Genomic DNA, 12,582 nt, shown 5'->3' with positions numbered 1-12,582 from the left:
CTCCAGTGACTGCCAGAGGAGCTTGGATACTCAGAGTAAGATTTAATTGCCTAAACATAGCACCTATGCCTGTTGTGACTTTTGGTGCTAGATAGCACCCTGCCTAGCTTGCGGCTGCTACTCCTCTGCAACAGTGCATTTCTCCCACAAAACCTGGATTACATCTGCCAGCCCCACGCGGATGGCCCAAACAGCCTAAGGTGTCTCAAAGGCAGGAGACACCTATGGGAAAGCAGTTGAATCCTATCCTTGGGCACTTGCACGCATGTACATAAGCGCATATCTCAAGTTATCTGGTCTTTGTATCAGAGTCAGATGCCACCCATGTAGTCTGCTGCACACATACAGTGTAATAAAGAAAAAAATACGACCCTTAAAAAGGCTTCTCTTTTTGTGCGGACATGAAAGGTTCCGCCGATCTTTTCAGAAGAGATTTTTTCACAAAGCGTCTCTATCCAAAGGTAAGTACAATTGCCAAATTGGGTCTACCAGCAGACTTTACGGTGCTCATCTTAGCAATTGGCTTTTACCCAGAAACATGAGGGCTTAGATCACTTCCAAAGTGTGATCACTTTTAGCAGATTTACCGCTGTATCCCCAAAGTAACCCTACTGCTGTGCAGTACGCTGTGTAATAGAGTGGAAGATTTTCTCTCGCCAAGCATAGTAACACGTAAGCAGCGCATGAAGCCTAGGTTCGACTCTCTTCTCATTTGTGCCATGGTAATGCAATCTGTACGATTAAAAACTGGTGTAAAACTGGTACAACAAAATTAGAAATCAGGTCAAATGTGTGCACAGACTATTCTGGGACTGCTAAAATGAAAGTACGCACTTCAGCGTTGCCTACAGCGAACTGAGAAGCGTAACGTAGGCCCAATGATCTTCCTCTGTGGTAACACAGACAAATGATTTGCTCGAGACCAAGGTAATAAGCCACAGAGGCATTTTAGAAAAGAAGGATAACGAAACGGCAATGCCAGGGTTAAGACGCAAGCGCTCAGGAACGGACTCCTGAGTCATGAGGCTGGCTGCGTGATTCAGCACAGGAAGACCACCTGCCCACCGGCTGTGCACCACCAAGCGGTCAGGACAGCAGATGGCTTTCTGGACAGATGAAAGGTGCCAGCCAGCTGCTGAGAATAGCAGCAGAGAAGGCGGAAGGGAAGGAAACACAAGTTCTTAAGCAAGAGGTCAATCCAGTTTGAACTTACCATCATCTCAAGCACGATTTTCTGAGGGACTCCACTCCTCTAATCCCCGCTGGTACGAAGGGGTAGTAGTTGGAAAGGCTGAGCACCACACGGAGCTGGGCTTTTGTGAAAACAGCAGACAGCTCTTTTACTATTACTTCATATGTATTTACAGCTGGGCTGACTGTACGCAGGGAGGTCACATGGCTTCCTTAGTGTCATATAGTGACTTCCTTAAGTGTCATGTAGGCTTAGAACATTGTCTTTAACATCTATTAGCTCATAAGGCAGCTTTACAAACGGGAACCTTTAAGCAACTCACATTAACAACGCCCACCTCAATCACCCTCTATTACTCAGGAATCCACTTCTGGATGCTAGCGTGCGTTTTCCACTTCCCCTCCCCATAGTACATATAACTGAAATGAATCTGAATGCAAACAGAGCGAGGAGACTGATTGCAGTATTTTATTGTTTGGACTGAATCCCAATTTTAGTCTGCTCTGGTTCTCAGACAGGAGGTTGTACATTGTCGCACAGTTTGTATAAAAGCAGTTGCTGCACTGATTTGACTGGATATGCAAGGATGTGCATCTGCATATCAGAAAGCCAAACTCTGCACACAGCAGATGCACCAAATTTGCTCAGAACAACAACAATAAACTGGAGATTTACTGAAGACAATACAGAAATAATTTTGTGAGCTTCTTCCAAACATGCAAATATAAATACAGGTCAAATTTGAGGAGATTTTAGTGTAGAATTTTATTTTTACAAGCGATATTGAAAGGAAACATTTTCTATCAGTTCAGAGCACAAGCCTGGGAGGCAGCAGATTTGCACTGTCTGCTTGCACTACTGTGCCACTGACCACGGAGTACGCCAGATCCTGGAGAGAACTCAACTTTCAAACACTCACCTAAGGGCAAAGGAAATTTTCAAAGTGCTCAGCCTCCAGAAGGTGTCACCCCAGGTTGGTGAAGTATGTAGGTGCTGTCTGCTGCTGAGCACACTGAAAATCTGGTCTTTAAAAGATGGTTCTACGCTTAAAATGGAAATTTATTAATCTGTTTAGTGGCAATAATAATAAGTAAGTATATCCGAAAGACTCAAGCAGCTCAGAAGCCCGCTTTCCTACATACCAGAAAAGAGGAAATCCATTTTCCTGCGCCGAAGAAGTAATGGTAGAAAACAAAGCTGTTCTTTTTCTTCTTTTCTTTTTGTTATTTTGCTTATGCTGTAACAGCTTTCTTAAAAATCTTTGAGACTGAAGAGGTTAATTTCTCATTATTCCATACAGCAGTTATTCTATTCTTGGACACAATTTTATTGAATCGCTTCATACAGCTTCGCTAATGTAAATGGCAGTAGGACAATTACTTGTAGGTGCCTTTTAAACGACATACTATTATGAGATCATTTTTGACAGAAATTTACACCCTCTGATATGGCTATGACTTGGTCTGCACACATAATTTGAGACCAAAACCATAAAGTTTCCAGGTGTCTCCTGAACCTACGGAAGGTTCTCTTACTATCCGTTAGTGTGTTAATAATTCTTTAACGAAGAAAGCGTTAACTGTCTTTAAGCAGACAAATTACTCTCTCACAAACAGGTTCATCCTACTGGGCTGAGCAAGACAGAGGAATAGGGAAACTTTATTTTTGGCAGTAAATAATAAGCTATTCTGAGGACTCTTCAGATCAGAATCGTACATTAACAAGTCCATGCATTGGAATCTCCATCCACAGAACAGAGTAACAGGCAAGCAGGGTGCCATGAATCTTAATACAAAAGAGGGCAAAGCGTCTTTGAGATCCCCAGATGGAAGGCATTACAAATATATTACCATACATATATATTTTTAATATTAGGCAAATGAGACAACCTGCACGCAGCTACAGTGACAGCAATCACAACTGAAACATATGGTTGATTGTAGGGAGAAAAAACAAAAAAAAAAAAGATGCAGACAAAACCACAGAATCACAAGGGAAGGGTGATATGTTTTTCACCGCCCTCCTCACCCTCCCCCATTTTCAGCATTTGAGCAGTTTCAGCAGGCTAAAAATATCCTTACTTCTTCTTTAGGCTGTCTGGTCATTTTCCTACAGACACTATCTCAGCATTACACAGTCAATACACCTTGCGTTAATTGCTTTCTTTTTTCTGAGATCAATTGAGTGTTTCCCTTCACTTTCTCTTCAGCACGGCCCTTTAGTAAACAAAGAAGTCCAGATAATGAAAGAAGTGGGAAATAGTATCCCCAGAAATAACATCTATTTTACAATAGCAAATAACCAAATAAGGATAACATGTGGATTTCAGACAGTCTATTTCATTTTGTACTTAAAACGATAGCTTATGGGGTTAGAATTCCCCGGGGCACAACCTAAGTGAAATAAGCTATGCAAAAGGCATATGTTTCTGAGCAACGCACCTTTTAATCACGTTGTTCTGAACCTTCTCCGTAGCTTCTAAAACATACTGCTCCACTGTGTAATTCCAGGCCTTTAAACACGTTAGTAAACCTCCTTTCCCGTAGTAGCTTCCCAGCAGCCACTTGCCCCTACAGGTAATAAAGGATTAGAAGGATCAGAATTGCAATGTTTATGAAGCTTCCCCCCCTCTCCCCCCCCCCAAGAAAGAAGCTTATTTCTTATTCTTAAAATGAAAGGAGTGGCTGTTTAAAAAAAGAAAAACAGCATAATGGAAAGGAAGCACACACCCATATGGAAAAAAAGGCAAAAGATGAAGCATACTTATTACAAACGCTTTGTAACCTTGTCACCAATAAAAACAAACAACTAATTAAACAGAAGGGAAACCCGAAGACTGTCTTTCCTATGTACTCTCAGCATCTCACGATTGTCCACGTTTCTATCAAAGATGCGTGCTGCTCTTAAGACTGCTGCGGCTAAGTTTTCACACTGAGCATAACGGAAAACAAGACTCTAGTCAAGGCTGCGTTTCTAAACGCTTTAAGTCTCCACGTGACGCCACCGACAGCAAGTAAGAACGGTGTTTTTGACCCAGCAATCCAAATCCTGTCGTTCCTAGAACAGACAAAGCATGCGTAAACACTAACGTGATTTGCGCTTATGTAAGTAAGGCAAATTTTGGGCTCTGACAGATCTAAAAGCCAGCAGGCTTATATTAAACATACCCACACATTCCTCCGCATCTTGCTTGTCACAGTTACTATAGCATTTGAACATCAGCAAAAGATTTCATCTGCTGTAACAGCAAGAAACGTCTGCCTAAGTGCGGCGAATGATTTCTGGATTTGTCCCAGCCGAAACGAATAAATACTGACTACTGGACACGTTTCCTTGGCTACAGTTAAAAACTTTGAAGACATTTTCTTTAGTTTACAACAGGTGACCATACTCAAGATGAGGAAGATTTCCCTCGCTGGTTAAAGCTACCTTCAAAAGTTAGCAATTCCCTGATGAGCTTTCCAGACGCCAGTATAACCCAACTTGATAGACTTCGGTTTGGCAATGAAAAACGTGTACTACAGAGAGGCAGTACGAGTTATTAAACGCGCCGAGACACCGGGCTCACATCACGCCCCCAGGACCTTCAGCTCCCTCCGCTGCTTCAAGGACAACGCGACGCGGACTGTGACCGTCCGACTGCTACAACGTGCCCTGGCAACACCCACGTGTAACGACACAGCAAACGGATCCTTAACACCTTCTGTACAGCAGGCTGACAGATAGGCCACATCTTCATCCTGCTGGTCAATCCACGCGCAGACAAAGCAATATAGTTTTCATTAAAAAGTAGGTTCAGCAAGGGAAGATTCTGACCTTGCCTAGGTACCTCAAGCTAAAGAGCACAAGGTCTCGTCTCCAGTCGAATTTTACAGTACAACACTGCCTTTTAGTTATTCCTTAGTAAATACACACCTTTCTGGCAGCCAAGATAAAGCCTGTAACTTCCTGCAGCAGTCGCTCACCTCTCTTTGGGCTTCAAAAGGACTTGCGTTATTACAATAAATATTGAAAATGTACCGCGCGCAACTTAATACAACTTAATAGGAGAGGAGAGCAATTACCTTTAACAATAGCTCAACTGTACCTGCTCAGAGAAAGGTCACAGCTAGGGTTATAGCTCTGCCGTAGTCAATTTAAAACGATTACGGATTAGTCACAGTGAACTATGTCCGGTCTTACAACAGTTATAGGAAAAGATCCTAATAAAAGTCCAGTCAGTCGATGTTCTGCAATTATTTAAAATTAAACTTCATATTTCATCCATTAAAATGAAAGGATTTAAAAGTTTAGGAGGTGCGGGTAAGCTGATGTCTTGAAGACATCACCTTTTTAAAAAGACAATGCCTTTTTACTTCTAGTCTATCTTTCCTCTTCGTACCTTTGCTTTGGTCAGATAACTCATTCCATCTTCTGCTCCTGGGTAATATAAACATTCGGGAATATGCAATAGAAATTAACAATGCTCCAGAGACCAGAAGTCTCTCTTTTGCTTTACCTGGTTCGTCCTTGGCCTGGTTAGAGCCAATAAAACTCAGCAAACAATAATTACAATTTTATATATTTCTGCAGGATCAGCAGCAACAAACAAACGTCTGACCAAGGTGGAGATTAGCATACTGTATTAACACAGAAACTACAGTTTAGACAGAGTGAATTATTTGCCTAAATTAAAACAACGAGCTGGGTGCAGAATGGAGGATAGGACATCGGTCTCAACTGCCTTCTTGTCCAGGCACGCTACAGCCCCTGTAACAGAGATGGCCAAGCTGGTCCCTGTCTGGGCGCCTAGAAGGTGCCGGGTTTTACCATTCCTTCAGGTGTCACTACAGCGCCGGCCCATAAATCTCTTTCGACTTCTTAGCTACATACCTACCCATCCGCTCACCCACACCTACCTTCTCTCTCACTTGCCAGTCTAATTACCCGCCCACTCACATATTCTCTTACTCACTCACTAACCCACCCATTTACATGTTTTTCATTCATTTCCCCAATCAGTTACACAACCGGATCTTCAAGTATCTTCAATAGTACTTTTAGTAGCACTTTTACCTCCTATATAGGCCTAATAGGCCTGTCCTCACCTCTCCCATCATCAGCATCCCTACCCTGTACGGAGTGTCTAGATGGCTTTAAGGAAGACAACTTATTCAGCTCTGCCAGTGATGTGGGCCTGTCCGGTCAAGCCAGCTTGCTCCAGCTTCACTCTCAGGCGTGTTCCCAATTCTCCACACCACACAAATGCAAATTCATTCCTGGGATCTCTTCCGAATGAGTCAAACAGCTTCTTCTGAAAGGGGGTCCAACTGCTACTCATAGGATGGCCTCCCACAGACAGACCGGACAAAGACCACACCAATTTTGGCTTCCTCCACTGGGATAGTCCTCTCCGCTATCTTAGCAAATTTTCTGGCGTTCTGGGCCTTAAGTGCCCCCGTTCCATGCCGGGGGCACGTAATGTAGGCCCTGAGTAGCACACAATTAAACTTTTCTCTGGAAGCTTGCAACACAACCCTCTCATTATTTGGGACGCTCTGAAACGAAAAACAGTAATAATGCTTCAAAAACCAGAAGAGGTCTAGGCTAAAGGCTATGGAGTATGAATATAGCCAACTGTGCGAGTGTGCTGGCTCAGGCAGGGTGGCCACGAGCCAGCTCACACCAACTGGCCTCTCTCTCATGGGCTGATAGAAAAAACAATGCCTCTTTGTCCTCTTTATGGCTAAGGAGTATTTATTTTGGGGGTCGTTATTCCAGTTATTTGCGGTTAAAGACCACGACGGAGTATTTTGGACGCAACCTCGCTTGGACGCCCCAGTCTTCTGGTAGCAAAGACCAAGCATTTAAAAGTAAACGACAACCAATCAACCCTAACACCCCCCCAAGGCAAGTCAATCCATGAAAAGAAACAAGGAGAGTTACCAAGTAAAGAGGCTTTGAGAAATGGAAAAGATAAAGGAAAGCTGAAAAGATAAAACACGCAAATAACTACATTACAACTTCCATGATTCGTGCCACTCATGGAAAACTCTATTTTTTGCCCTGCAATGTGTTCTACAAGCTTGCCCGCGTGGCATCGTTTCCCTACAGTTTAACAGCAACAGAGTTAAAAATTACTCTTGTCAGCGTGGTGCAACTCCTCCACATGAAAACATTTTCATTTCAGAATAAAGTTGGCCTTTTCAGTTAATTTTTCAAACATTTCTCAAGTGACACCGGAACAGACCTCTCTTAAACAAAATACGCATCTGAGAAATTATACCATGAACAGTTCAGTCTAAAACCTACCTTTAATCAGTATAATTTCCCCAAATCCTCAAGAATTGAATATGCAGTACTTAAGTGATACATCTAAGAGACAAGAGCACATAATACTATTCCGCTCATATTTATAGGCTGTCAACATCACAGAGAGAACAGTCAATGAGAGATGAGAACACAGACTTGAAATAATAAGGTGAAATAAAGAAATGGAAAAAAATTAGGCCAACCATCAGGCAAAGAAACTTCTTGCTGTCAAAATTTGTGGAAAAGACTCCAGAAGATAGAAGTGAAAGGCCAAGTTCTTAGAGGATCTGTAGCCATAAACCGCAGAAAAAAAAAAAAATAGCTGAAAACATGTACTGGCAAGAAGATGGTCTGGATGATCTAATGCACTTTCCATCTCCAACATCTATGATTCTGTAATTCCATATGAGGGCTTAACAGAGGGCGGCTGGCAAACCTTTGCAGCCACTCAACCTTCTGATAATAAGGTGATAATCGAAGTGTTCACTTAAGAGGATGTCCCTGTACCTGCACGTTGCAACTATGCCGCTCTTATGTGAAGTTGTGCATTCATGTTTCCATCAGAAAGTATGATCTGAAAGGCAGGCCTGCTATAATTACAGAGTTCTGTATAGCTTTCCTAAATTTTGTTTGGCCTCTTTAAGTAATTAACGAGACGATCATCATTTTTTCTTACAACGTGCCTGAGGCCAATTTTTGACAGTGGATTTGATAATACAGAGTTCAACTCTGTCAACACTCATGCTTGCAAATAACTTTACTCATAGATGCAAATAAGCATTTGCAGGATTTGATCCATACTGTATGACATTTTTACCTATTTGCTCTTGATTTGTGTGCTAAGAAAATCCTCCCTCAGGGTAAAATACCAGATTCTTTCTCAGGCCATGTATTTTGTTTGCTATTTTCAAGTTATTAGGTGAGTGTACCTGCAGAAAGAAGAAAGCACACAAAGGCATATGGCATGACCCCACCTCTGACGTTTAAAGCACGTGTAGGAGAAAGATGGGATTAGGACAATGAGAGGTTTAAGAGGCAGGAAGATTAAGAAAATGCAGGAGAAATGAAAAAACCTACAAACTCAGGGGAATGGGGAAAAAAAGAAGAATATAAAAAGATAACATTTTACAGCATAAAGAACGCTACTGATTTGCACTGATGACTCTAAATTCTAGTAAGGAACGGACTTCTTTTTGACAATGCCCAGTGTAATGAATGACTGCTCTCAGGTACTTAGCATCTAAACACAAGATGGAAGGACAGGAATGAAGAAGTCAGAGTATGCACATCAATACTTAAGTGAAACGTAGGCACCTAACATTCAGGCAGCGATGGAGAACAGGGAAGAAAAAAAAACCAATATATGCTTCTATTTCGGTTAACTAGGTTCCCAAAGCACCCAGCCTCAGGTACTAGGCACCGTTCACTCTCAGGTGACCAAGTCGGCACTTAGTTCTCGCCTGAGGTCCACCATGACCAAGAGTCAGGGAAGGTGACGTTTCTTGATCAGGTTAAACTGAACTTAACGCAGGTGCCACTAACAGCGCAGTCCCAACTCCTCCTTTTCCTTCTGGCCATGAGCGCCTGCTTCTTCCCTGTCAGCATTAGCAATTATGCAGCTATGCAACGAGTTTGACCAGTTCTTTCACACAGCCAAAACTCAATTTTCTGCAAAGAAAAGGAAGGGGGAAAAGATCTAGTTTTCAAAATCAGCAAGTTGATCCAGTCGCCCCAAGGCCTCATGGGCCATTAGTGCTGACCTTGGAAGAAGCCAGCCTTTGAAACTGCGCATGAAATCTTCACAGCAGTTCAATTCATTAGGTATGCGGAGGTCACACTAAAACAGCACTGACTGCAAGACAACATGCAACAGTCACGGTCACCCAAAATCATGTCCGCAAAAGGTAATATTGTTGCCTTGAAGTAATAATCCAATGCTAAGAGCTCACCCGGGAAGTAGAACATTTTTCCCCTTGCCGATTCCGCTTCCTAAAAAGCCCTCTAACCACCAGACTTCCAGCAGCGCTTAAGCTGAAGCTGCTTTCTGCCCTTTGCACTCGAGCTGCGCGGGTACAGAAAATAATTCAAAATTCTCAGAGCCATGAAGAGAGCACTGAAAGGCGAGTACGACTCCACGAGAAACTCCCAAGAGAAGGGGTAGAGCCCTATGCTCTGGTCCTCTCTCCAGGAATTGCTCATGCCTGCTGCACTGAAGGTTAGATAAAATGTATACATAGCGCTTTTATACTAAAGCTTGAAAATATATCCTATGAGCTACGTAAATATACTTGAGAGCCCATGCGAGTTCTGTCCTGACAGGAGAAGAGAACTTAACCTACGCGTGTTCTTGGATATATTTTTATTTTTTGATGAATAAAAGTAAATCAAAGGGCAAAGCTGAGATCTTCGCAGTTGTGACTCACTTCTGCCAACCTAATGTTTTGGTAATAAAACTGCGTATGTATTCTCATAGAAGCTTGTAATAACAGGTCATATGGGGAATTTCAGTAGCCGCTTAGGTCCTTAAAGTTACAACTCAGGTACCTAAACGTTAACTGAAACTACAAAATGCACCCTAACTTCCACTCCATCGTGCAATGAACCCTTAAACACGTAAGCACGGCCAGCTGGAGCCGGCTACGGGCAGCCGAGTTTGCCAGCAAACGCATGGGAAGAAGCAAGGGACGTGAGAACGTAGACATGAGAGATCAGCAGGAATACATTTCTGTCCTGAAAATAACGCCGATAGAAATGGTTTCTATTCACTCCCCACATTGCTGGTATATATGCATTTCTGTTTGGCTCAGGGAACCTTTTTTTTTCTTGGATGTTGGCATTAAAAGCCCGGTAGAACTGTAAAAGAGTACGCTCTGTTCTTTTCCGGATCAAATTTTTCCGCTCACAATTATGTATGCAAACTTCAGCTGTAAAATCTGGTTTTGGATAGCTCTGGGTCAGAAAGAACTTAAAGCAAAAAATTTACAAGACTATTCGCTGAAAAACATACAATTTTGCTATTCCCTATCTGAGATACAGGAATCTCTTAGAAATAAGCATAAATGAAATGTATCTAAAGACACTGCATAGACCTCACATTTCAAGTATGATGTTGTTTTAGTAAAAGACATATTACACATCTGTGTATCTGATTTCAGATTATGTCATATTTTTCCTTGCACCCAATTTATGGCTTGTGTTTAAAAAGCTATGGTGCACGATATATTATTTTTACAAAATTAACTCTTTCACTTACTAATGCAAAAAGAGACATAGTTTTCTGCTACAAAGATAAAGTGCTGTAAAAACTCTCTCCGTGTGCTGCCATTTTTTTTTTGGTCAGGATAATCACAAAAGGCATGGAAAAAAGTAACCTCTGCACCAAGTACTTCACATTCTCTCTCCTGTATTACATTAAGGCACTTTAAGAACTACAACAGAAATGGAGATACTACAAATACACACACACACACACACACACACAAATTTCATCAAGTTTCAAAGGGTAAAATGTTCTTCTCAAATATTTTCGGCGTCCAAGATCTCTATGCATTCAAATAGTAACAGCCTTCTCCCCAAAACAGGTGATTTAGTACAGGAGAACTGTGGCTCTTCAAAGTATTGCAGGTGGGTAAACGGACAATTAACTGAAGATCTAAAACTGCTTTTCCTTAAACGGGGCCTGCTTAACATTTCTTAGTAAACGAAACTGTTCCAGTGTAAGCCTGAGGAAATTTGATCAACTGCTTCAGTTTAGGTTTAGCAGTTAACAATTTAGGGGCTATAAAAATTTCCAACTTCCTTTCTCTCTATCTGAAATGATAAAGAAAACAATGCGTTTTTGTTTTTATTATTTTTTTGAATACCGTCCCTATTGCGAACATTCTGATAAGCCTGGAGTTAGAGAAATGATTTTAGGAAGCTATGCAGTTAATTCACAAAAATATTTGGCAAAAGCTAAATCCAAATATCTAATTCATATAACATTCTCCTCTATTTGTTTAATTCAAGTCAAATATTTTCCTCCGCCCTTTCCTTTTCTTAGGCTTTTCACACCCACATAACAACCAAGTGACTTCTCCCTGACCCTGACGCCCACTCTTTTTGGTAAAACTGCTCGCTAGAAAGTTACCAAGCACTTAAGTTCTCTTCCCAAGGTCCAAAGGAAGCATTTAACAGAGGGAAATACAGTACAACGCTAAACCCTCCTTTTTTAAGCAATAGGTTTGTTCCCAGTTCTGTAGGGACGTTTGGTGCACGGCCGCCTTGGTTGCCATTTCAAAAAAAAGGTAGAAAAAACGTGCGGGCCGCCTTGCCACAACTCGAGGATCGAGTGCCTTTGGAAACGCGAGGCTTCCTTGTGTCGTCCACCCAGGAGAAGAAAAACAACCACTCCTAGCGAATTCCCTGCTTCCTTTTGGACCATTAATGCACAGCACCAACAATTACTACAGCCGCTGTACAGAGAGAGGAGACGTGTCACCGAGTAAGATGAATTAAATAATCGCCCTCGTGCTTTTCCTATCATCTAATAATCTATGCATACAAAACCATTTTCTGGAATGCAAAGAGCTACAGTATCATATGTCAGGAAACCACCTTCCTCTCTAGAAGGAAAACACAGTGATAACACTGGGAAAGCATTTTATTAAAGGGAAGTTAAATATCAGGATCCTCCTTCTATTCATCAGACAGCTAAGAATAATAAATGACTTGCCCACGAGCTCCTCCCCCCCCTCCCTCCAAAAACAGTAGGGGAGGCAACAGCGCAATTCAGGACGCATGACTTTCAGACCTAGCTCCATTAGCCAATACAATTCCTTATAGCCAACAGTAAATCAGTGATTCTTTTTTTCTGAGAAAACGTTTATCGATACCCTTTTTTTCTTAGGATTGACTAAGCAACTTAAAAATAACATCACTTACATGCCAGGCGTATTTTAGGAAAAGTGTCATTACATTCAATTCCAGGCATGGACATCGGATTTTAATGTGAAATTCGGGAAGGCTAAAAGCCCTGCTCGTTCTTGTGAAGTGCAACAGAAAACTGACAGAGTAACAGCGACTCATGACGGCCAGATCCCTAGCCCGGGGCAGGGACC

General features: G+C 41.9%; 1 long non-coding RNA gene across 2 annotated transcripts in view; it reads right to left on the bottom strand.

Moving 5' to 3' along the window:
* Nucleotides 1–1,455: 1,455 nt before the first annotated feature.
* LOC138068232 (uncharacterized) overlaps nt 1,456–12,582 on the bottom strand; it is a 111,961-nt gene continuing 100,834 nt past the window's right edge. For both annotated transcript variants that reach the window (XR_011142966.1, XR_011143017.1), the window contains 2 exons: nt 3,634–3,762; nt 1,456–3,408 (listed from right to left, as the gene is read on the bottom strand). This is a non-coding gene — a long non-coding RNA (uncharacterized lncRNA). The remainder of the gene's footprint in view (nt 3,409–3,633; nt 3,763–12,582) is intronic.

The sequence above is a fragment of the Struthio camelus genome, chromosome 1 (genome assembly GCF_040807025.1).
Source record: "Struthio camelus isolate bStrCam1 chromosome 1, bStrCam1.hap1, whole genome shotgun sequence".
NCBI lineage: Eukaryota > Metazoa > Chordata > Aves > Struthioniformes > Struthionidae > Struthio > Struthio camelus.
This window is presented reverse-complemented; position numbering and strand designations above follow the sequence as displayed.